Raw genomic sequence first — 23,038 nt, 5'->3', positions numbered from 1 at the left:
GAAAACATTGTACTGGATTAAAGGCAGGTCTTTTTCTCCAGTTGCTTGCTGCTTACCAGCTGTTGTGTTCAATGGCAGGGACAGAAGCTCTGGTGGTATCTATAGGGGAAATCTAGCCTGACACTGGCTCTTCCCCCACCCCTTCTCTCTAGGCTTGAAACAGATTACTCTTTGTTTTTAAAGTGAAACTTTACCAAAAAGTATTCTATCTTGTCATCTACCATTAAGTCATTAATCATGTGTGCAGAGCACTTTACTAGCTATGAATTTTTAGGATTCTGCATTTACAAGAACACCATTGCTGTAACTTCTCAGATTGACAAACATTTTTCTGAACTCTTTGATCTTTTTTGGAGCAACTCATGAAAAGACTCAAAGTAGCTGCTTAAACAAACAGTACAGGGAACAGACAAATTTTATTAACATTTGATTGTAAATCACTGGCAGCAGCCCACATGCTGGTAAAAACAGATACTGCACTGTCAAAGAAAAACTGTACCTGTTATGAGTATGTCAGAACAGTTGCAAGAAAGCTCCAAGTATACCTTGTGATAGAATTACAGCTGCAAAGCACAGTGAAGTTGAATACAAATCGAAGGGCACTGAACAGATATGCAACAATAGAATTAAAAAGTCAAAAATAGAAATTGTTTTGTGTCAGAACATACATCATCAGCACCATCTTTAGGAGGGGAGTCATCACTCAGGTTTTGACAGAGTAGACTGTAAATGGATTCTGTTTCCACAATAGTTCATTTTATCTTCACATTCTGACCTAATTCAAAAGCATTGAAAAGCACAGTGTTGAGACTGGTGCTGGAATTCTTAAGCCAAGTCCTATCATTTTAATCATGCAGTAGTTTAATAGGACTATTACAAATAGCAAAACAACATCAGCTCCATTGCAGCATTTGCATCACATTAGTGCATTTTATGAGAAAACATTCCAAGCCAGTTTATTTGTAGGTGTATGTTTAAATACCTTTCCCACCTGAAAGTTACATACAAGAGAGAGTTGAAACATATATTTTGTTATTGATTACAGAATTTTCTAAGTTGCTGCTCACTTCAGAATCTATGGTCTGAACTTTTCTGGTTAAAAAAAAAAAAACTAACAAAACACCTCATCCAGAAGTAGTTACCAATGTTTTGGGTTTTTTAAACTGAAACTTCTGAAAATAAAAATCAAAGGTATGTAAGACCTTATAAGTGTTCTTAATAAATAAATTTCTACTTCCACTCAAAGTAGACCTTAAACAAATTATATAAATTTTTTATTACCTTTGTAGAAATTTTAATTGAAGTTTCTGATCCACACTTTGTGGATAGGTGCTTACCCTCACAAACTGAACCAAAACCTCGGACCCAAGGAACTGTAAAACTTTGAAACCATTTACAAAACTTTGTGTGTGAACTTCCAGAGAGATAAACATCTTTTTTTTGTTTTCCTTTGACTTCATTTTTATGAGAAACAAGTTTAGACTTGAACAGATACTTAAACTCCAAAGTTTTTGAAGCAGGTGGCTCCAAGTTAACTTCCTTCTGGAAGTGGAAATAGTGCATAAATATGTGGCACTTATTAAACTTGTGGAAGTTTAATCAAGGAAACCCCCTAGTCACCATCTCCCCACCCATTCTCGCTCCTGCCCCTTTGTCACACTTTGCCACCTTGTTTGCTGCAGCCGTGTAGCAGCTGGAATTTAATCTGGATTCCCCACCAAGACCTACACCGTGTGCCTGGTAGCTGTTTCAGTCCTTCTCCCACTCCACACACCAATTCTTCCCCAAGTAACAACACCCCACTGGGGCCTCTTTGGGAAAGGGCTGGAATTCCTGCGCATTTGCCTTTGTTTAGAGTGGAAACAAGCGATTAACTCTCTTTACTGTTAATGGAAGTTAAGGGCAGTGGTTAAACTTGCCACTTTCAGCAGGGTTTAACACACCTAAGAACACCACCTTTTACAGAAGGAAACAAGAAAACATGCCAGTGCTAAAGAAGCAGCTGGATTTGACATAACAGCCCTTTTAGTAAGGTTAACTGCATTGAAGGCCGTGGACAGTCACAGGGTTGGACTCACAAAACCACTTTCAAAGGAGCTTACTCTCCTAGTTTTTACATTAGACTTCCCACAAAAGTCAACTCCTAGAAGCCTATGGCACAGCCACATAACACCACACAGAACTTTGTCCCAGGATACCATTGAGCAAATATCCTCACATTACCTTTAAAAATGGTCCTTGAAAATGCGTAGTTGCGTTACCTGCATGTGAGACATTTTTGATATCTTTGTATTCCTGTATAGATCTTCCTCAATACAGGGCAGACCAATATTGGGATTGTTAGACAGACATGAGCTCATCTCAAAGGATGACAATTTAATCTAGGAGAGGCTGCACATGCCTTTTAGGACTCCTTTTTAGGCTGTCAACTGTGGCCACATCAGGGCACCCAAGCAGTTGCTAACACACCTCACATGAACTTGCAATTAAGAGTCAGTATCTCAGATGAAGACATTGAATGTTGAGCCTGAATCTTGTTCTCCTGTTAACAGATAAACATGCAGGGTGCAGGACAGTGTTTGGCCAATAAAAGAGCCAGTCTCACTTCAGATACCACATCACTGCTTACAGATTGCATAAATTAGTTCCACTACACCAACCTGAGGAGCAAAACAAACAACAGGATTCCCAGGAATCTGCAGATGCAAAAAGGTGGGTTACGGCTGCATGGCAAATTTGCCTGCCAAGTTACCACAACTGCATGTGAGGAAGGGAAACAACCTGTCAGCTGTGGATTTGCATATGTGATTAGCAGGGTTAAATAGAAAGACACATGTATGTTTTACCCACAAGTGTTTCTGCATGTGTACACATACACAGGGCAGAAAATTGGGTCTTGGAAGTGTCCTGGTAAAACAACAGGTAAAGTAAGAGCTCCACAACACAGAAAGGCTGGGCAAAGGGCCAGGAGCTCCTGAGTTGTAATCTCATCTGTGCAACTGAATCACTGTGGGTTTAGGCAAGTAATTAAACTTTCCACTGTCTTGGTTTTCTACTTGTCTACTGTCTACTACAGCCCAGTATTTTTCTTTTTATGTATGAGAAGGGTAAATAAAGATAAGAGCTAGTACTTTACTGCCTGATCTTTTTATTTTAAAGCACCAGGAACAGTAATTTTATTACACTTGATTCTAGATTTCTTCTCTCATCCCACAGATATACAATGATAGTTGCAGAGGAAACTACAGATTTACAAATCCTTCAGTGTAGGCGCTACATAAAACCAACTAAAATTAATTATTTCAGTGGCTGAAATAATGAAATTTTAAGATAATTTCATACTAGAAATTAGTTTCTTGGGGCTCAGTTTTCCTGTTATCTTAGTTTGATATGATGGAGATGTTGTTATCTTCTGTGGTGGTAGATATATTTTATAAACATCTAGTAACAACTAAAAAGGAGGTTGTAATCTACTACATACCCAAGGATCTCCATTACTTCATCAGTTTACATTATTTTCTTAAAATGTTAATCAATAACACAACAGCTCTAAATCCTTTTAGGACCTTACAAATAAGCTGCAAAGCAGCCATAAACAGAAGCCCAGATTCAGAGAAGGGAAGTCTTTTCTGAGATATGATTGGCTTTCTTTGGCCGTTGCAAAGCAAAAATCCCACAGTTAAACTTAACCCTCGCTTGACCAATGTCACTTAAAAACAGATTAATGTGAAAAGAAAAACAGACCTTCTACAGAAGGTAAAACAGCTCAATTTATATCCTGCTCTACAGTGACTTACACACAATCATAAGTACATAATTTACAGCTCCTAACACAACTCTTACTACCTCTGTTTTGGCCTATGATGTGCAATGGGCTGCCAACTGTACAGAAGTGACTGAGCCAACCTCTCCAAGGGAAGTCTTACCTGAAAGACTAGATGAGATGGACATAGTTGAAAGATCACAGGAGGTGAGAACTCATGCAAGGTAGTAGAGGTCCTTTCCTTGTTACTGAACTGTAAACCCTAATTGCAATCTCTTCTCTGCATCTGTGAACTGACTTGGAACCTCTGTCCTTGAATCTGCCCCAAATAAATGTCTCCTCTATGAGGAAAGTGAGAAATATGATGTGAATTACCACCATAAACTAAAGTGAACTGTTCCTATTTAAAGTTTATTGCATCTATTATTTCCATAGAGCATGACTGTTTCCAGCAAATGCCTGTAAGAATGCCAGCCCTTTTGTATTGCCTGCAATTAGCTTATCTGCAATTATATAAACAGGTACATGATGACAGTCTTCGGTAATAGAGGTATTATGGGGAAAATAAGGGTTGCTTTACTTTGAGTGTAGGTCTTAGCAGAAAACAGATTAAAGCTTATGTGGATATACAAAATAATAGACAGGCTAATTCTATTGTCTGCCTCCCCTAAATTATTTTATTAGATGGAACATATTAATTATAATGAAAGAGAACCCCTGACTCTGTTGGCTTCTAATGAAAATTCCTTTGTATGATCACGGCAGGATTTCCCACCATTTTCTCTTTCTGATGAAATTAACTCCCTATGGTTGGTCACCAGGATAAGCTCATTTTAGCCAATCAGCTTGGGAACTGCCATTTACCTCACAAAGAGAGAAAAAGGTATCTGCTGTCATAGCAACGAGTGGCTTTGCTCTGATCATCTTTGGATCCTTTAGCATAATGAAAAACACCGGCTTGCTTTTTAGATGATTAATCTTTTCCCCTGTGAACCTACTTGAATACATTAGCAAAACAAGTATGAAAAATTTGTTTATCCCAAGATAATCATTAGAAAATTACCTGCAAGAGTAATTCTCATTAGGGCAGAGTTTGTGAATAGGAGACCATATGGTGAATGAAAGCAGCAAGAAGCAATAAAATCTCAAAGCTGCAACAGGTTGCAAAGTTTACCAGGTTTCAGACTGAATGTGAAAATTGGTTAAGCATCAAAAGTTGTGGAAAATTATTTTCTTACTAAAATTTCAAATAAGTTATAAGGAAGACTCAACAGATTCTACAACCAGGCCCGAAAATCCTTACCTAAACAGACAGTCCTTTATCGTGTGAACAGTTGTGCTAATTCCAGAGGGCCTAATCCCAACTGCATCTTGTAACCCTGGAGAATCTTAACTTCAATGGTGCTAAACTCAGAGCTGAAATGATGGAACTAGATGCTTGTCTCACACTAGTGTGAATTTAGATGTTATTATTTTGATATTTAAATGCCATTATAAATTAAAAACTATAGAAAATTATGCACAATTTTTGAGAACCAACTCCCGAAGAAAATGTAAGAGAAACTTAAGGTTTCATAATATACTCTCTTTGGTATTCAAAATCTTATTTTAGCTATGTAAATGATGAGAAGTTAATATTATACTGGGGCAAGGTGAAAGAAAAGTGAGATCATTTGCAGTATTGAAATAGTTTAATTATGTTATACCCACAAGAAGTCCCAGTAGAACAGATTTGGAATTCATACTATGTAAAGCTAAAATGACTCCTCCAGTTTCAACAAATCATTAGAAAAAGATAGAAAAAAAAAGGAGGAGGAAGAGATAAAAATTCCTACGAGGTATCAGCTTGGTTCTGGGAGCAAAACCTGATGTGATTCTGTGGAGTCAGTCTCAGTACACTGGAGCAGGACTGTTCATACCAAAGGATGTTACTCCCAATCCTCTTGTCTAAAGGTATAGATTTCTCACCTCAGCAAGGATTTTTTTTCGAAACTGGGTTGTTTGGACAAGTTTCTAGTCATAAGTCTAAGATAAATTAATCAGTAATGTCCTCTGTTATCCCACTCTCTTTACCACAGAAGAAAAAATATTTTGATTTTAACTCTTTTGAAAGTAACTGTAGTGCTGTAACATTCTAGAAGAACACTGAGTTCCATCCTTTACCACACTGCCATCGCGCCATTGTCTTCCAGGCTTAAAGTTACATGATAAAGACAACTCTAAGAGGCTATTTCCCTGTGCAGCTCTTTCATTTGAACTCAGTGAATAAATATTTCACATCGATGATACAAGAAGTTAATTTTAAAGCTCTATCAGTGCTTAATAATGGTTTTCTAGCTATGAGAGTTTTAGAAGGGCATGATATTGACTTTTGTCTCTATTATTTTTCCCCTGACTGGTTAATACTTGCCCTGCTCAGCCTGGATCTCCTTCGTCAAACAGAATTCTAAGAGCTATTACAGACACTAACTAGGTCAGAAGGTGCATCCAGAGTTACATATTTACTCTTGGGTAAACCCAAACTAAGTCCATATTTTTTATCAAATGCCTACTTCTCAACAGAACAATTTCCCTTACAAATTAAACTTACTGGATTTCCCAGGCTCTGGTTTTCCTCCATTTATTTATTTGTAGCCTCAAAGAGAAGCTGATTGAAAAGTACAAAAAGGACAGGGATGACTCTTCCCATTGTGGGTGAACCTAGGAAAAAAGAAACTCCCTAGCTATTTATAGCATAGCTCATCACAGACCTATATATATATGTACATATTTTGAGGTTTTTAGAAAAACCTTACAAAAACCCACTCATTTTCTTCTTTCTTTAGGCTATTCCATGGAAATACCATAGATAGATCAGAAAAATAATAGTGTTCAAACACTGAGGAAAAACAGGAAAAGAAATCTCTATTTCTAATTTGTGTATCTGCTGGAATTTGAAGTTTGCTTTGGAGCTAACTTTTTCTACAGGTGACCTTAAACCCTGGATGAGTTTTTGATGAAGTTCTAGTGGAAAATCTCAGGGGAATTATCTCCAAACTGAACCTCCTTGACCTAAGATCTAAGTGCCAAGAGGTGCCAGTCAATTGTCAGGTGTAGCAAGATCAAAATAAGCATGATTAGCATATTCAAAAAATCCATTTTATTAAGCCAACCCTCAAGTATTTAGCATGCAAATTTTTCCAGGGCCCTTGATGGAACATTACCATCAGCACCACCACTGAAAGGAAAGTGATAACAGATGCAATAGCATCTCCAGGGTGACTTCTGATTTTCATCCATATGAAGTAATTAATCCTTATTTTGTGCATGTCTGGGTGTGTTTATGTGTTTGTTCTATTTTCTTACCTATGCTATCTACAGTCATCAGATAAAACAGTTGGAAACTTTAGTAACCCAGTATTATTAACAGTACAGGAATGCACAGATTAAAAAGAATACATCCTCTAAAACATTTATTTATGGTCATTTCTTACATTCATATTGTGTTAATTTATCACTGACAAGAAAATTCTGTGCATTTGATGAAGAGATTTTTCCATACCCTTAATCTACATCATACCAATCAGGAGAGGTGAAAAACGTTCTTTAACAATTAGAACTCCACAGATACATGTTGTGCATTAAATGGTAACTATGTAATTAAAAGGAACAAATTTAAAATCTGACAACAATTGGTGCATCTCCAGCATTTAAAATGATTCAATTATTAATAATTCATGCTCAAAACCCCATATGTGGGCAATGAAGCAGAAGGAGAGATGAAAACGAAGTCTGATCCATGACTAACCTTACATCTGTACAGAGCCTAACTAAACAGAGTTACAGCATTATGTTTTCTACAACATTTACCCAAATACAGTAGGAAATTGTCATACCATAATATGTATTTGCAGTGATGCTCAACAGTTAGTTAATAGCATTGGGGGTGGGAGAAAGCCATGCTAATGCACAAGAATCCAGTTACGTGTACAGTTCCATACCAAGTCCAATGAATCAGAGCACTGAGTGGCTTAAATGCCTGAAAGATTTTAATTTCACATGAGTTAAAGCCTAATTTGCTTTAAAAATTTCGAGGATATAGTTCAGTCTTTATGATTTTGGTGCTAGTTTGAACAAAAATCAGGAAGTTTAATCTCTAGTACTATATGGTCAGACTTTTAATGAGAAACAGTCATCCTTCAGAGATGCTAGTCTCTATTTAAAATAGTAATTAGAAGATGATTCACATTGTCTCACAGCTCACTTATCCCATCCAGCAACTTGTTCTGAAATGTTATTAGATCTGCTCCCATGAATTTATTCTGAACTAGAAATTTGCACAAGCAACTCAGAATACCACAGATGTCTTTGTTTGTATCAATTCAGCCCAAAATCAAACCCCACAAGTGAGATTTCGTCTGTTAACCTACAAGAAACAATTCGTTCTAGATCTAGGTTTTTGCTTTTTTCTGTCTTTTTTTTTTAAACATCTTTCCTTTTATAGCTTCTTGGCAAATTTGATGCTGCAATAATCTGCATATGAAAACAACGGCAGTGATGTGTCTGAGTTAGCTGCAAAGCCATTTTTCAAGCAGCCCAAGTCAATGAAGCTGCACATTATGCTAAAGTCTTCCTGATCCAAGAAGCTGTAAGAGAAGACTGAGGAGTACAGAAAGGGAAGAGGTGCTAAATCCTTGCATTAATAATAATAAAAGAATATGGAATTATTGTAATTTGTACCACTACTATATAATTTGTACCACTACTATATGGCTAGACAAAACTAAGAAGCAAGGATATCATCTAGGAGACCCCCCAGGATAGAAATGCACACAGAGCATCCTTAGAAATACAAACCCCAACAGGCATATTCAATATTATACCTTTCATTAAGTGCCACAGATATTTAAGAAGTAGCCCACAATATATTTATGAAGAGTAGAACACATTCATATTTTTACCATTAAAATATATAGTTGATTTATGTGCATTGGAAGAGATTACAAAGTTAGTGTTTTAAACACACTCAAAAAAAAAAAAGTGTCATAAATAGATCTGTTTACTCCTGCAACCTTTTTGATGTCCTGGTTCTAATCATCATTCCATATGCGGGGGGATGAGGGAAGAGACATGTTTATTCTGCAGCTGATTTATTACAAAATCAAGACCATTCAGATTCAAATTCCACTCCCTTTTAAATACACTGTTGCTGTTCTCTCTTTCGCACAATTTGCCACCACATGTAAAGGTCAAGTCCACTGGTAAAGTAATTCATATGGTTATCCAGATCCTATCCAAGCCATAAATTAATGTGACATAAACTGCCTACAGCGTTTCTTCTATTTCTAATGTTATACACAGGCCAGTCCAGCCTGGTGTACTGATAATTAAAGTAAAAACTGCAAACACCTCCCCCAAGAACACACACACCAAGCAGGAAGTCAATTGGCTCCAGTATGGGACTTGCTGAGGGAGACAAGCAATCACCTGTAGCAAATGTTAACTTTCAGCTTTTGGTAGAAAAATTAAGTCTGCTTCACCTCACAACTGTCACCTGTAACACGATCACAGAGTGAAGAGCCAAAGGAGGAAAATAGGCTGCAAAATTTCTTCAGAATCCTGATGTTCCAGATTTTTACACAAAGCAACCAGAAGAGCTGCAGGCTGATCTCCTAATGTTATTAAAATTAAGACTTATGGAAATCACATGTGAACATATTGTTTCTCAGAACTTACTGTTTTCCTAAAAATCTCAATCCCATGGTGGAAGATGCTCTGCAAACAGGCTTTATGTTCTGCAGCTAAAATGAGCTGATTTATTTTGAAACCACAGACTGATCATCAATGATGCCCTCAAGAATAGTCAAAGGAGATTAAAACACGTGGCGTTTTTTCTTTTTTGGTACAGCTAACAGTTTGATTAGTAAATTTAATCCCATAAATAAACTGGAACAACTCACCCTGCAGACTTCACTGGAAATGAGCTAATATGCACCTGCTGAAGATTCAACCCACAAGGAGGTAGTCTCCTTGGAAACTGCTCCTGATGTCTGAAATACAATAGAAACAGTCACTGAAGAAACTTAGATTAGTGTAGGTGCTGGGAAAGGTGATGAAAGACCAGGATTTTGCCCCAAAAATTAACTGTCTGAAGAGGGAACACTCAAGTATGTTATGTAGTATAAGTAGTGTAGGGAGTCCAGGGAAGGCCTTGGAAGTAGAATCTATATTAAAAAAGTCAAGAGAGACTTCATAGCCTAAGATATGTCACCCACCCCTAAATTACTATTTCCTTCACTGAGGCTCTGTGGCTGGACTAGCATCTTCAGGGCAGTTTAACCCATGAGAAAGTAGCTTACCCAGCATGGCTCAAACCCTGCTCTAAACCTGGACATTTATAACACCTGCTAATATTTGCCTGTTTTCACATGTTTTTTAGAACATCTTTCATTCCTGATTAGCATTACAAACAGCTACTTTCTGCTGTCCTCTCTCTCCTCCCAAGTCTTTCATAAAACCTGCTGACTGATTTATTCAAGCACTTATCTTTTAACTTGCTGTCACCAGACAGGTGCACACTTGCAACAACCCTTGTAGCTGAGTCCATTTAACAGCTCTGTTAGGGGCCCAACCTTGCAAGACATTGAGCTTCACAGAATTTAGATACACATTGAAAGCAATGATTTAGGGCTCTCTCCAGCTAGCAGGCAGTGCTCAGTGCCTTAGGCATCAGTTTCTTTCTTGTTAAGATTGTAAAAGGACCATCCCATCTAACTATTTAATGTTATTTTAATAGGCTACATTACATGAACTTGATACAGTAGTGGTTATCTGAGTCAGAGGCTCCATTTGCTCCAGGGACTTCAATCACAAAAGCAAATCTCTATAACACAGGCAGATAAGAGGGTTTGGACAGTGTTAGAGTCCAGGCCTGGATGATTTTGTTTGCATATTTCAAACTCACTTGACCACACCTGCACTCAGATATTTTTTGTTTACGCTTTACTGTCAGAGACTAGAGATGAAGAGGGAGAAAAAAATGAAGAGCAAATTCAGAGGGAGATTTACTCATTCTTTTAAAGTCACTAAGACAGTAAAGAAAATCCTGAAGAGGTAATTCACTTAAAGTAAGCAGTTCCCACAGTCCCTCTCTTCCTGCCATTCTCCATTAGTCATATCTCAGGGAGACCTTCATAGGAGCTGAATTTTGACAGTCCAGGGGAGCAAATAGGACAATAACCACAGGTAACAAAACCACATAAAAAGTGCATTACGTAGGAGCCAAAGCAGAAGCTCATAGAGACATGTTCTCCACAGAGGTAACTCCAGTTGCAGGTGAATCGTAGATGACTTTAGATACATCTACACATTCTCCCTCTTCTGTGCAAAAACTAGGGTCGCTGCAAAGAAGACACCATCACAGAATGTGAAGGGAATGTTTAAGTAGTTTCAATCTACCACCCAGGTATCTTCCACTAGTTCTCCCATAGAAATTTATCTAGAACTCTGCATTTGAACTCTGGACTAAAGCTTGTTGGGAGATGGCAGAAGTCTTTATAAGAAGGAAATCAAGTGCGGTCTCAGTAATTTCAAAGACAGAAGATTCTGTTGTGAGCACTATAATGTTTTCTTCCAATTCTAGAGCAGTATCACACAGCTGAATGCATGTCCTGCAGCTACAGCCCAACAACTTGGCTAAAATATCCAGGCTCAATTCAAAAATCTTAATGTAGGGAAACATTTACTATAATTTCCAGGAGAAGTTACAAGATCACACTCAAACGTACACACACAGTGTTGCACACAGCATAAACAACATTGTGTGTAAAATTAACCATCAGCTCCTGTAATTTAAATTCTTTTGGATTCAAACAATACAAGTGTTTCCATGAAACCTGAAATCCTAAAGTAGTATAAAACCTTGATAAAGCTCATGTATTTTTTTTTACTCTAAACCGTTAAATCAAATCACATGAAAACAAAACAAAGAATTCAAGTAACTAGAGTGGAAAGAAATTCAAACCAGCAATAAGTTTATTCTATTTCATTCCTGTGGCGTCATGACTACCTTTTCATTTTCTTGTTCTTAACTGATGTATCAGGAAAAAGGTTCTTGGCAAACATCTGCTTATCTAGCCAGACTCCTAATGCCCTTGTTAACATATATTTAAATGTCTTCTTTTCAAGTAGTCTTCTAACTTAGCTCTCAAATCGGTATTAGTTAATTTTTGGACGTTAGACAGCAGCATATCCTCATATCTCAGATACTTCCCCCCCACACACAATAGAATCATGTGCAACCAACTCTCCTGCGTGGTATGAGCCACAAAGCAAATGTTCTGAGTTAGGACTCACAGAGACAGTCTTTTCTGGGAGGACCATGGGATAGTTTTGTGCTGTGAGTGTTTATGTTTCACCCGTGGTTATGCCTTTTTGAGGCTGCTGGCAGGTTGGAGAAGGGGCAGCTCTGTGCTCATGTCCAGCTGCTTCTCAAGGCCTCAGGTTCAGAGGGTGCCATCAAGCTTTGGTCAGAAACAGATTGTCCTGACACACTCCCCATGGTCAGCTTTGGAAAACGGCTGCATATCCAGGAGAAGGTAATTTTTGAGGCACCCTAAGGAGCAGCACTTTTGAATGAAGGGGACCATGGGGTTTGACATTTTTGTTACTTGCTCCAGGGCTGAAAGGAGGTTCACAACCCTGTCATTTCATTTATGGATAATGATACCCAGCACTTAGGACCAGATGTTTTTAAACATACTATGCTGTAAAGATGAAGGCTATTAATTTAATGAGACTCATACCTCACATAAATCCTGTAAGGACAAGCATGACGAGAATGAACTTCTCCCAAGTGACCAGACACATCAGTGCCATGCCACAGCAGGTTAGCTGCATCAGAGGCAGAAATGTGGGAATAAAGACCACCAAGACTAGACAGAAAAATCCACAGCAGGCTGTGAGATGTGGGGATTTCATGTCATTATTCTGAGGGTGAGGTGAGGACTGAGGCCTCCAAACCTGACCCAAAGCCTTGTTGCCTCCTGGCAACATCGTTGCCTCCTGGCCTGCAGGGAGATGCTGTGGGGTGGCCTGGCTGAGGACGAGTCCTTCCCATCCCTCAGGGAGGGTTTCTGCTCCAGTCCTGAGGAAATTCTCTCACAACAAACTCCCTTACTGCAAAACTACTCAGGACTGACCCAAATCCCAAGTTTTTGTGTCAGAGGGAGGGGTTGCTGTGGGCTGGAGTAGGAAGCTGAGGGCTCCTGAGGCACATTTCCAGCTCCTCACCTTCCCCCTCATGGCGTTGTCACAAACGGGATGCCTCTCACCTTCGTCCTCAGGGCATTGTTACTAATTGGGAGTACCTTAACTTGCTGCTGAAGCAGGAGAGCCCCAGGAAGAGGGGCTCTTGTTCAGCCACTTCCTCAGAACAGGGTTCCCCTCACTCTTGGCCTTGATTGACATTGGATTTGTTTCAGACCATAAAGGAGGAGTGAAACCTATGAGCCTCGAGCCTCAGGGCCGGATTTATAGGCAGAAAGAGAATTCTGTGATCTTTTGTCATGTATTTATTGTTACGGTCAAAATAGGCCTCTTACTTTCAGTCTGGAGACACTTTTATTGCTCATCTTTTCTCGTATATCCTCAGGCACATGGAGTCACAGCAGAAGCAAGCCAGGCCAGGGACTCAGTGCAAAGTATTGCTTGTGTGGAAAGCTTTCTGCTCCCTGGATTCCCTGGGTGAGGGCAGAAAACTGCCTCTGCACTGGGGGAGATCAGCCTGGTACCAGCAGCTGAAGAGCTGAAGCAATTCTCAAGCTTTACAAACCCATAGTTAACAATTTCATGAAAAACACAGTTTGAAAAATTTCCCTTGACAAACAAGAAATAAAGTGCAGGCAGATAATACAACGTCTAGGAAAAAGTTGCAAAATCAAAAGTCCCTACCCATTACACCCATTGCAGTGTTTTCCTTGGCTTTGAATGGATTTCAAGTTGGACGAAACACATGGTAAAATTGTTTTTGCTCCTTGGTAGGATACTTCCTTTGGTTAAATACCTTTACAACTCCAAAATTTAGGGAGACTTGTTTTTGTTCTCCATCTACTTCCAGAAATTGGATCTCACTCTGGCCAGTCACTACGGAAGACACTTTTTCATATATAATATGTAGATGCACATAATAGGCAAACAGCCACCACAGTCACAATCTACTAACAGCAATTCAGCTGAAACAGTGGCACAGACAAGTAATTTTTACTTTGCACTGAAAAACATTAAGAATGCTCAAATACAGCCACATCTCTGCTTAGGGGGACTAGCTGCTTAAACTGTGATAACAGATGAATATTTCACAGATGAACATTTACTATGTCCAAATTCTTCCTTTGAAGGTATTTGTGTGATTAATTTGCTTTTTATCCAACTGTTAAACAAATTAAAGTTATTATGAGATATGGAAGAAGAGGGTTCATTCCAAATCAAGCCTTCTGAAAACAAATATCATAAGTGTAAAGATGTGGGAGTGAGTTTCCTTGACTACTGCGTGTTCTTTTAACCTTAACTTGATCATGCCAGATCAAAATAAGAATTAATTACTTTCACAACAAAAGTATTTATTATTCGCAAGGCACAAACCTCTGCTTAGAGCTGTGGGAGATTCTGAAACTGCACTTCCATTGATGGGAAAAATCAAAATGAAAATAATCTTTAGAAAGGGGATGAGAAAGAGTAAATAGACGAAGTTTCATGAAAAACAGGCAGTCAGAAGCAGCCCCTCCGTTGATCTCCCCCACCCTCAAGAACTAAGTTCTGTTCTCAGTGAAACCTCTAGTGGTAACAAAATTGCCTCCACTGAAATGAATGGAAAAATCCCAATTGCCACCAACTGGGGTGGGACTTGATACTGAGAAACTTCTTTAGCCTCACTGAATGAGGGGTACAGTCTAGATTCTGCTCAGAGAATAGCACTTTTGCCTTCAGCTCCTGCACACCTTAGAACAAGTTCCTGCTTTAAAGTCTTTCATTGCCATTTTCTCTGCTGTGACCTGAAAGTACTTTGCATTGAGACCATTAAGAAGATGAATGCATTCAAGGATTTTTTTTTTTTAAGGGGAAAAGTAGACTTCTTTAAACAGGAAAAAAACCCCTCTTCTTGCTAAAGAACATATCCCTGCTATACCTGGGAAAGAAGAGAACTGAGCTGGCTTTACTAATTTGTCCCAAGTGCTTGGAGATCCTCTGATGGATTTTTACAAGATACCAAGCGTTATTATTGCATTATTTTACCTGCTTCACTAAGCAGATTTTATGACAAGATTCTCAGGGAGCTCCTGCAGAGTGCAAAAAGGTAACTTTAACTGAGCTGTCTGGGAGTCTGACATTAACCTTTCCAAACAGGTTTTGCTTTATGCTCAGGGCAGGGGTTTATTAATTGGTTGAATGAATCAGCCAGCACACCGAGGTATTACAAATACAATCACTTATCTCTTTACACTCAGTATGGACATCTAAGTGCCTCAACTTCTATGCTTTTACCTCCAACAGCTTAAAAGGGGACTAGTGCCTGCATTGCTGGGCTTGTTTTTCTCCCTGAAACCTGCAAGCTACATCATGCCAGAAAGCGGAGCTCCTCTTAGATATCAAAATTTTCAGACAGCTACGTTCCTAAAGCAAACACCAGCAAAGAGTATGACAGCCCACACACCTTTAGGGCACTTACATTACAGACATCAGTACATGTCAGGAAGGTTTAAGATGGGATAAAATAAACAGGCATATAGTTATTGTCCTTAATTATCCTGTGGATTTTCCCTTTTTCCATCCCCCATGGCCTTTTTTTTTTTTTTTTAAACACAGAACCAGAAAAACGTGAATGATCAGCAAGTCTGGGAACACGGTGAGAATCAGTGCAGTTGGACAAAAATCTTTGCACAAGCCTCAGAGCCTACTGGGGCTTGCCAAGAGACCACCCGCAAAAGTGTCTGGAGACCTCACCAGTACAAATTAGACTGGCTCCCTGGAGAGTCCATGAAAAGAAATAATTTCAGAGCCTAACTTAGGCAGACTGTCTTGTACAGACATTACTATCATCTCCTTGATGTCAGTCACTTTGTGCCATGGTCCAGCCATCCCTGAACAGCACAGACTGTGGTCAGTTCCATCCCCACAGCAGGCTCTGCCCATGACACTTCTGAAAGTGTCAGCCAGGTCTCACAACACAGACACTAAAATAATAAAGGGTCTTGCCATTTCTAGGTGATAGTAACATTTAGTCCAAACAAACTTCACCATTCTGCACACCAAGTATTAGAATGATCTTTCTATTCATGGACTTCTCAGGAAGACACCTGTGGATGTTGGGAGCAAGCACTAACTTGTCATCTCCCCTTCACTTTTTTGCCTCAGTTTCGTTTCTTTATTTCATTTCAATGTCTAGTATCGTTTATAGGATAAGGAAAATGTAATGACAGTTAAAAAACTCTGAACATATTAATTAATAAATAAACTTCACATAGCCATCCATGTTCTATCACCGCTGTTGTAAATGCTGGTGGCACAAAAAGGTTGGATATATGTACCTGAAACCTTACTAAATCCATTCAAAATTACTCAACATAATGTTTGGACCATTTATTCTGAGCAGAGCCTTAAGCTGCCCTACAACTTTCTTTTTGTTATTGATTAATGTGTGCAAAATGTGTAGATATGGACAAAATAAACATCCTGCAGAGCTTGGTATTACATATTGAACACAATTTTTTTAAAGGCAAAAAACCATAAATAAAAAAAATTGTGTGGTCAGGTAAATATTATGAAGCGTTTGAGAGAGGAGAATTTGAAAAGCAGAAGACATGAGACACATCACTGCAGGCAGGAGGTTACACTACAGGATTCCACTTGAATAGATCAAGCAGGAGATCACCAAATTGAGGAACAAGAAAAAGAAATATTCCCTAACAAAAAATGGTTTCTCTAATTTCATCATCGCAAATTTCAGGGTGCTGGACAATTTTCTGAAAATAAAGTAACATTTTAAGAAATGTTGACATCCGGTTCTGGAATTATTCATGCAGAGATTTTTTTGAAATTCAAGCAGATTTACCTCAAACATATACAGGTGTGAGACCAGTTGCTTCAGGATTAGCTGTTCTTCAGAAACCTTAGCAATGATATGAAATTTGAAGCTCCTCTTGAACTTTTATACTAATTCAGTAATTACTGCTGTGACTGAAATTGGCCTCCTTCCTGTATTTGCTCAGCATGTATTTTCAATCAAAGAGTTTAACACCTGAATTTAGATTCCAATTAACACCCAAGGTGGACTTTAAGCAAAAAGTTGAATAAACCAGGGACTTTTCCCAACATAATATTTCAGTAGCCCGCATAGGCAAACACAGAGTACCTGCTCTGGAAGTCTAAAGATCTTCAAAAGACCATGGTCAAACCATGGTCAACTCATCAGATTTGTGGAATATTAGGAGGTGTGCAATCCTCCTTAAAGCAGCCAGGAAGTACATTGTTTTAACCACCTGTTTTAAAAGGGGTGTCCTGATAGAGACGGACAGCGAAAAAGGGCAGATGAAGTGAACAAGATTGTATTAGACTTGAGATATTAAAAGAATTGAACATGCTATTAGGATAAAAGAGTGCAGTGCTATAAAGGGGATTGCTGTCTTTCAGCTGTCATTCTGAGAGAAAGCTCATGACCCCTGTTCTTGCCCCAAAAAAAGAAATTTCCATGATGAATTCTAAACAGTTAGTCTTGAAACATTTAAGGAAGCAAACCTAGCAGGCATTTTCCTTGAGGAATGACTGAATTAGCAACTAAAGACTGTCAAAGCACCCCTATGTTTTCCATGGAATGATATTGCTGCAAGAGCCTGATCGTAAAGACATATCATTGTGCTGCACAGGGCTTTTCATGGTAGCAAAAAGAAAACATCATGTTGCTTGTAAGGCTGGCACCTTTGGCTCAGGAAATCCTTGAGTCCAAAACTGCTAAAGCTGAAAGAATTTCTGGAGCAGCCTTGCCAGATGCTTGCATTGTTATGATGCACCTCCCCAAGCACCTTGCATTGACCACAGTTGGATATAGGACACATATCTCAGTAGACCTTTGCTCCAACCTGCTATGGCTTTTCTTATGTTCTCATGTATCCTCTGTTGGGTTTTTTATTATTTTCCTTTAAAAGGAAAATTGTTTCCATGGAAACAATTATGCCAGTGGCATGTATGAGTTTAGTAATGTCCTTAGGAAACATTTACAGCCAGTTCACAGAGGTCAAGATGTCTTTATGAATACAGATCTTTAAGCAAAAGTACTGTAAAGACAACAAAAATAAGTTCAGAGGTTTTCCAAGGTGATAGGTAATGACCACATTTTATCACTGTCCCTTATTTCAAGTTCTACATGAAAATGTTTCCTTTTGAAAATTTGGCCTCAGCTGTGAGTGCTGAGCTTTTGAAAGCAGAATGCAGAATGCTCTGTAATGTACAGCCTGCTATGGGAAATGTTGTCACACTCTAAGTTATTAGCCACAACTGAATTTCTGTACACAGACTGTCCCAGAGGTTTGGTACAAACACAATTCTCTTATAATCCAGTGCTACAAGAACTACTATACAACAGGAGCTAAAGGGAGGAAAAAAAAGATTAAGACATTAATATAATTATTCCTTTGACCACAGAACAAACCACAAGACAATGTGACATTATACTCACTGTTTACTGGCCCACATTTATTAAAAAAAAGTCTTATCTCATAAAAATATTTCAGCTTTTAACCTAGCAATCAAGATAGTGCTTTTCAAACAAACAGGAGTTTTGAGAGCCAGCCTGTGAATGCTTCTTCCTTGCGTGAAAAGCAAAGGATGCAAAGAGAGTTCTTCCTTTTCTAGCCCTCTCTGTAGCTACAAGAGCATCCCTGTGTGCTGGTTTGTGGATGTTCACACAGTCCACACAACTTCACCAGAGAGGGATGCAGTGATGTGGTCACAGCTCTGCAGAGGTGGAGAGCAGAAGGCCACGCCAAGCTGTGCCCAGAGTATGTGTGAGGTTCCCTGCTCTGGGCTACATCTTCGTGCAGCTGAAGCAGGAGGTGAGAGGCTGGCTTCAAAGGCTTATGGCACTGCTAAGCTGATATCCTGATCTCTGCCCAGCGCTCAGCCACTCTGTCTCCTGCAGCCCTCTACAGCTCTGCAAAGCGGATGTGCAGCCAAATCCACATGTGAAAAGAAACTGGTTCATAGCTTGCTGGCTGGTACATCCTTAAAGGAGGTCAGGATTTTTAGCAGCATTTCGAAAAGGTACAGAGAGAATTAGTGTGGGAGACCAAGGTAGGCAAACTGTTCCAGACAGCTGATGTGGTGGCAGTAGGAGATCCAATTTAAATTCACTTTAGTATTAATTGTCAGAAAAGGATGAGATCAGTTTATGAACTAGGAGCACAGTGCAGTCAAAAGTTACAAGCCTGAGTTGTTGCCACAAAGTAGCTGAAAGGCTTTTCTTTTGAAAAGATTAAACTTCAAAGAATTGCAGTATAAAATACACAAGAAATGGCATGTGCTTTGGCTCGATAATGTTTGATTTTCAGCTACCCCCTCCCCAGCCCTATCACACAGTATATTCTTAACACTGAAGTTGCAACTAAGTAGCTGTTTTATAAGATAAATGACTGGGAGTATGAAAGACTTTGACCAAAAAAATAGGGCTGCATAAAATGGATTGAAAGAAGCATGAATAGCAGAAAACATTACCCAGCGTAGGAGACCAAGGTTTTGCATATTTCTTGACCAAAGGAAGTAATACAAACTAAGAGATCAATGTGTCCACGACAGGTTAACCCAGAGGGATGACATTTTCCTTGTAAAAAATACAATACTATATCCAAGTCAGACTCTGGTGCTGTGTAGGACTGTTCCCTCTGTAGAAGTATGGGGTTTCATTCTCACTGAAACCAAAGGAAGAATGGGTCACCAAAACACATTTTCTAACTGGAGTTTAAATGATTAAGGATAAGTAATCCCCTGTACATGTTATTACCTAATGCAAAGAAAGGTAAACTGATGTTGATCTAGTGGTGGCCAAACTGCAAGAGAGAAGGCAGTGGAAATATTTCCTCTGAGGCACAAGAGACCTTGCTTGTACTTGCCATTTGGTTTGGTTTTTTTTTAAACACATTTCTTTGACAATAAGAGCAATTCTCTGCCCAATCCAGTGGGCTGTGAGGACAAAGAAAGCAAAAGGAAAGAAAACTACACAAGGACTTCAGTCTATTTGGAAAACTAGAGCAGGCCTTTCCCAAGGCATGTCTGGTTTAAAAATTGAAAGTATATTTCTCCCTTTGTTTGTCCATATCTAATGAACTAAAGGTTTTTTGTGACTTAACTGTAGAAGGAGACAAACAGATTCAAGAGAGCTAGAAATAGGACAGTTAGCTGGAAAAGGAATCAAATCTCTTTTAGGATAACTGCCACTAATAATCTCTCATGATCAAGCCATACATTAATGTAATAGAAGTTGGAGCTTCTATTTACCATAGCAGGGAGTTTGAGAGGGTTTTTTCCATTCACTCTGAACAGCCCCAGAGTTTCTGTTTTAGGACAATTTTTTTTCTCCTGTGGATCAAGAGGCAGTAATATTTCCAAATACAGCAAATAAACCCAAAATCCTGAAGATAATTAAGTAGTGCAGCACGAAGCAGAGCAAAGCAACACTGATTAGAGAGGAGGAAACTGGAAAGCAACATCCATGTACTCATCACGAAGATCAGCTACAATATCCATATGGGAGTTATCAGTGCCTTGAGTCTAAAATCCCTCACGGACCAAGACTGAGCAATTCTTTCTCCCTTAGCAGCTATGTTCCTTGGGAGCAACAAAATTCCCACAACAACAGCTGAGGAGTAACCGCACACCAGGTATTTTGTCAACCAACACATAGCACAAAACTTCTCTCCTGAAGAGGCAAAGTCAGCCTTGAGTCTATTGCTTAAATCGTTTGAACACTCGGCTTTTCCCTGAGCAACAAGTACACTAATTTAAAAATTAATAGCAACAATTTGCTCAGTAACTTTGGGACAGGGAAGGAGAGACCTACCTAAATATCAAGAAATAGCTTCTCTTTTTTTTTTTGTGAAGGATTCATCTGCCACAATCCATGAGTGTGTGGCATAAAGCCCTGAGTAAGCAAATGACTTCAAATTATCCAGTGGCAATTATGAATGAGAGAATGCATGCTGGAGGTGGAATGAAAGAAAATTAAGAGAGATTAATGTGAAATATAAGGTTATAATTAGGCATAGGTATCTGTTTTCTACCTGCTTTTGCCCATGGGGAATTTGGAAAAATAAATACTCTTATTTAATAAAATTCTCAACGCCAGCAGAGAAGCAGGGCAAATTTTTAAAAGCTATGACAACATATGCCAGACAGCCTGTGTTGCAATGGGTTTACATTTCAACATGGAATGGGTTGTAAGAGAACATAGCCTGCTATAGCATGTTTTGACAACGTTAAAAAAAAAAGAGAACTAAAAAATTCATTCCAAGAGGAAACAAAATAAACAATGCACTAGGAGTATCTGCAGAAGCTCCAATGCATGAAGGCACTGAGATTTCTAGGAGATGATCCAGGTATTTTAACACCTGGGGGAAAAAAAGAAACACACCACCCAAAAACCACCAGAAAAACACCACCACACACACAAAAACCCACACCACAGCTATTCTGTGAAAGAGAAAACAGATTCCAACAGTTGAACTGTTTCTTTCCTCTTGGCAGTTATCTGGAAGATGAAAAGCAGTATTCTGGTACAATACAGGGTTAAATATTGATTTTGCCAAACACTTGTGTTATCCTCTCACTTTGCAGTGCCACCAACTGCATCAGCTAAGGCAACCTCTAAGCAGACATTGACAGATGTAAAACAGTTTTAAGCATGCTTCTTCTGAAAAATCCTAACTGTATTCTCTTTAACATATTTTTCTACTTCTAAATGTAAACTTTAGGCAGCTCTGAAGATGGTGACACATTTTTGCAAGAGTGGAGTCTATTTTTTTATGTTGTTGTTTTCAGTACTACTCCGATACATGTGGAACTTTTTCTCCTCAGTCACAATGCCCACAAACATCACCCAGTCTGAGCTCTGCTTTCAGGTTCAGCAGATCTCAGTATACTCTGAAGCAGATTCTCTTCATTCATTTCTAGAAATCCAAGACTCTACTGAGCAAACTTTCCATCAATTCATATGAGCCATATCAAGACTTGATATTGGACCACAAAATGCAGCAGACATTTGGACATTTCTGCCTGTAACTAATGTATAAAATTAACTAACTTTTTAGTCCTAGCTGGAATAACACAGCCCTGGGCAATCAATTGTATATTAGAGTCCCATTCCATCTGGACCTGTGTGCTTTAAATTTACTTTAATTTCAGTAGATTGTGGCATTTGCTGTTGTAAGCAAGATACCTTGGGCAACATTGCTTGTTGCCTCTTTGAAAGAATAGAAGTTTATTACCCACCTGCAAAAGGCTTCTCTTTCTATTCCTGAGAATTAGCACCAATTTCTAAGGCTCAAGCATTCATTCTTGGGAAAAAAAGCAAAAGGAATATTTTTGTTCTTCTGTTGAAGAGTTCATCAGAGTGAAATTACTCATAGACATCAGCTCTGTTTAAAAGAGCATATAACATCCATGGCATTCGTGCAGTCTATTGTCCTACACTGCTTCCCTCTCTTCAAAGGCATTTTCTGTATCTAGATGAAGGTCCTTGGGAAATTTCTGGGATTTATGCATGCTTCACATTTCCTACCAAACCAAAAATGGTTCACCTTTACTCCTCCTCCTTCTCTACCTGCCCTTTCCTACCTGAACAACTTTCTTCAACTTAGCTGGTCCAGCAGTGGGAAACAACACTACATCCTGTGATTGACCAAGCCTTTCCTAACTAAGGAAGATATTCCTCCCACTCCAACAGAAAACCCAGCTTGAGACATTTCATCTCCCAGCTATTCCATCATGTCCTTTCTGCCAGCTACACCAACAGAAACATTTGTCAGGCTGCAGTATTTCCATCCACAGTGCAGCCCCAAGGATTGGTGATGTGCTGGTTTCCAGATGTCGATGAGAAGGCAGGAGTGGTGAGGATGGGACTCCCCAGGTGAGGGCTGCCACCAAAGGCAGCATGACATGAAACTGTGGAGCAATTTCCTGCCAGCAGGCCTTTCAGTGTGTTTAGATGAGTCAGAATATCAGGGTCTGGCCAGCTGTCAGGGCTCTAAGTGTAAA

General features: G+C 39.0%; 1 long non-coding RNA gene across 1 annotated transcript; it reads right to left on the bottom strand.

Annotated features, from left to right (window-relative positions):
* Positions 1-446: 446 nt before the first annotated feature.
* On the bottom strand, positions 447-13,028 carry LOC146433143 (uncharacterized). Its single transcript, XR_014853925.1, has 4 exons — positions 12,547-13,028; positions 9,703-9,792; positions 3,927-4,104; positions 447-775 (listed from the first exon to the last, which is right to left on the bottom strand). It is a non-coding gene; the product is annotated as an uncharacterized LOC146433143 (long non-coding RNA).
* Positions 13,029-23,038: the final 10,010 nt, after the last annotated feature.

This window comes from Lichenostomus cassidix, chromosome 9 (genome assembly GCF_008360975.1).
Source record: "Lichenostomus cassidix isolate B80296 chromosome 9, HeHo_3.0, whole genome shotgun sequence".
Taxonomy (NCBI): Eukaryota; Metazoa; Chordata; class Aves; order Passeriformes; family Meliphagidae; genus Lichenostomus; species Lichenostomus cassidix.
Note: the sequence above shows the minus strand (reverse complement) of the source record. Positions and strands in the feature narration are given on the sequence as shown.